The sequence below is a fragment of the Tachypleus tridentatus genome, chromosome 13 (genome assembly GCF_004210375.1).
Source record: "Tachypleus tridentatus isolate NWPU-2018 chromosome 13, ASM421037v1, whole genome shotgun sequence".
NCBI classification, from domain to species: domain Eukaryota; kingdom Metazoa; phylum Arthropoda; class Merostomata; order Xiphosura; family Limulidae; genus Tachypleus; species Tachypleus tridentatus.
This window is the reverse complement of record NC_134837.1, coordinates 29971288-29975551: the sequence shown is the minus strand read 5'-3', so window position 1 is coordinate 29975551 and position 4264 is coordinate 29971288.

Here is a 4264-nt window from a genome sequence, read left to right as displayed (position 1 = left end):
TAAAATATTTTTATAATCGTTCAGTACATAATTTAAAGCAAGCCTGTAAACAAAACCAAAACCTACCAATGTTTTCAATTCCAATTCCGTCATTACGTTCTTCTTATTTCTCACAAGCCAGAAGTTTAGAGTTTGTATTCCACCATTTTTCCTTCAGTTTTTCAAGTTTCCTCTGATTTAACAGTTCTAGAATCCTATAATATAAGGGTATAAATAAGATATAATAAAAATCTAATCTCAGAGATAATCAATCCGGTTCTACAGTCCTGTGATCCATACAGTATCATCAATGTTTAATTCAGTAAACACTTCCAACAAATAGAGAGAAAAAAATTCAACCTAATTTTGTCACTTCATTCTTAAAAAGCTCAACATCCAATCCGTCACAGATTTATTAACTCATCTAAAATCTGATTCAAACTGCAGATTCCAGAGCGATTTATCTGTTTTAACTGCAGTCAGATTGAGATAAAAAATAACTGATGTATTATCAACTGCTTTGACATATAATTTAGGTATAAAAGAATATTCTATTACATTATACTGTCAGACTAACGTCAGGTTATGATTAGCATCTGTGTCTGAATCTGCATAGATAAATAAACATTCTTACTAATGTATTGTTCAGTTTTAAACAACTCATTGTTTGATTATCAACACTAACTGAAAGTGTTTAACAAACACCCATTGATGTCCGGTTCAGTTTTAAACAACTTCCTGCAGTATTTAACTTTTTATATATCTTACATTAGTATTTAACTTTTTATATATCTTACGTTAGTATTTAACTTATATTATTATATGTCTTAAATTAGAATTTAACTTATTTTATATCTTACGTTAGTACTTAACTTATATTATTATATATCTTATATTAGTACTTTACTTATATTATTAAATATCTTATGTTAGTATTTAGCTTATATTATTATATATTTTACGTTAATACTTAACTTACATTATTAAATATCTTGTATTAGTATTTAGCTTATATTATTAAATATCTTATATTAGTATTTAGCTTATATTATTTAATATCTTATGTTACAATTTAACTTTTAATATTATTATATATCTTAAGTTAGTATTTAACGTATTTTATATCTTACGTTAGTACTTAACTTATATTATTATATATCTTGTTAGTATTTAGCTTATATTATTATATATCTTATGTTAGTATTTAGCTTATATTATTATATATCTTATATTAGCATTCGTTTTCAAACACAACACAGAACAAATAAACTTATATTCAAAAATAATCACGCTAATGGTGGAACGTTGAACATATTCCAACATATTAGGTTGGTTTGTATCATAAGTAATACTATTTGATCACCATATGTATATACATATGTTCAGTATTAAGTAAATAGATGCCTAGTCCTGTTCTATGTAGGTAGCACACTTTTATTAGAAGATATACAAATTAGGATTGAGGAATAGTCCTGATGTTTAATCAAAGTATTTTTCTTTTCCCAACTTGATACTATGTTTTCTGTATTACAGTACACAGTAAATAATCATATCAAGCATAACTAGAACCGTAACATACCCCAAACAAATTACCATTGTTTCAAAATAGGATTTCTGACAAACTCGCGACTCTGTGTAATATGATATGCTACTGCTAAAGGTGAAGCGGATTCATGGGCACAAGTATCTTAACCCACGGGCTTTCAGTTTTTGCTACACCATTAAATATGTTTTACAAATTGCCAAAATATCTAACAGTCTTCTGTGGCTCATTTCTCTTTCGTAGGTTTCGATTCATTATTTCAATTAATATATCAGTGACATGTGAAAACGAGTAAACTTATTCAATAATTATATGATACCATACTGCGGTTATAAGAGTACACAATTTTTGGTAATTACCAGAATGTGTAGTTTCTGTTTTAAAATTAATAAAATTAACGTAAAAGTCTAATTATGTTTGAGAAAACAAAGAACACTCACGAACAAGATAACTGGTCCCTAAGGTATGATCCTTCTTGCGCTGCGATAGTCATTGGTTTGCGGCTGAATTCGTTCCCTATAATCTGCAAATTACAATCCGAGAAAGCTGCATACCTAATTTGGGTGGAGTCGGCTATTGAGAAAAGTATAATGTTTAACATTATTTATTTATTTAGATTTGTAACCTTACTTCTAAACGATATTGCTGACTAACCAATGTCTACACCAAATACGAAGTTATTATTTACCAAACTGATTTTCACATAATGATAACATTCCTTACGTAATTTTAGTTTTGGGATTATTAAACAGAGATCAGAAAAAAAGTGCAGTGAAAATAATATATGTAAATGAAATATACTATTGATTAGTAGGAACATTTCTCCCTTGAATAGTTACAACTAAACAAGTAATAAACATATTAATATGTATAATAAGTGTATAATATGTATAATATTAAATAATATGGATAATTAGTGTATAATATGTACAATAGTAAGTAATATGGATAATAAGTGTATAATTTACACTTTAGTGTGCATGTCAAATCTGAAATATTCGTAAATATAGTAAGAAGTGACCACACAGTGTCCAGTATGCATACTTAATCTAAGTAATTTAATAAGTTTGTTTTTATTTTGTATAAAACATCGTGCCTAGTATGTTTTTCCTACTTGAACTCTGTTAATTAACTGTAGATTCACTTTCTAACTTTACTGTTGTTTCTCTTGTTATACAGTGAACCTTTGTAACACTACGTGAGAAACCCCTTAATCTGGAAAGATTGTGGTTTTGTGCAGTTGAACTGTTGAGTTCAACAACATTAAGAGGAAAGAAAGACATTTTAAGACCGCTGAATCCAGTCAAGAAGAACTGGATGTGTCACTAGTGGATGACCTCTGCCTATCAGAATTGTTTCATCCGCAAGTAAAATAACGGGACCAGTTGAAACAGTCCAGTAGCACACAACTATCCACTGTCCATAAAGCAAGTATACGCACTTTGTGTATATAACCAAATAAATATTGCTTTCATTAATATAAACACTAAGTTTCCGGTCCATGTTTGGATACAAAATTAAATATTATCATTAGTACGAAACAAAGTACCTGGTAGGTTTATTTCTTTTGAATTAAGTAAGTATTGTTTTCATTAGTGTAACACAGAGTGTCTGGTCAGTTTATTCCTTTTGAATTAAGCAACCATTGTTTTCATTAGTGTAACAAAAAGTGTCTGGTCAGTTTATTCCTTTTGAATTAAGCAAGCATTGTTTTCATTAGTGTAGGAAAAAGTGTCTGGTCAGTTTATTCCTTTTGAATTAAGCAAGCATTGTTTTCATTAGTGTAACAAAAAGCGTCTGGTCAGTTTATTCCTTTTGAATTAAGCAAGCATTGTTTTCATTAGTGTACCACAAAGTGTCTGGTCAGTTTATTCCTTTTGAATTAAGTATTGTTTTCATTAGTGTAACATAAAGCCCCAGACCTTTTCCTTAGCTCAATTTAGACCGTTATAAAGCAAACTTACAACTTAATATCCTAAAACACCCTACAGTTTAAAACAGTGATTCTCAACCTGGGTGCCGCGAGAGATTGGCAGGTGTGCTGCTGTGGTTTTGAAACACATTCAACTTTCTTGAGATTTTACAAGCAAGTCGAACACATCAGTTAATAAAAGCTACTATAGAGACACTCTGAAACCTTCCAAAACATTCGATAGTTTTCATTAAACTCGAGCACTGAAAAGTTCATACTTAAATTTCATTCTCGATTGCAACGGTTCGACTGTTAGTTTTATTGTGGCGCAACAAGCGCTTCGTACGTCATAAATGATGCATCAAACAATCAACCTGCTTTCTGGAACACGTTATCATTCTGCGGTAAGCTACAGCTACTACGCTGTAGGAAGGAATTTTATATCAACTGCAGAACTTCGTGCTTATCGTGTATGAATTAGCTTTATCATTTATACATGGAAAAATATTTAAGTAAGTCTGGTGCTGCAAAGGAGAATGTGTTGAATCAGAAGCAAGGAATCAAGTACAACTAAAGTACAAAAACGATTTTTTTTTTTCTTACAGCAAAACCACAAAGGGATATCTGTTCAGCCCACCGAGGGGAACAAAAACGAATACATCGAATAAGGTTTTATCGCTTTGGGATCGAAACATTCTCAATTACCATTCTGCCTACTCTGCAATTCAGCTTTATCCAATGACACAATTTCGCACAGAATTTTAGACTGGTCATGGGTTTTGAAGGATCAAGTATGCGAACACTTCGAAGCGCCTGAAGATGAATTGTCT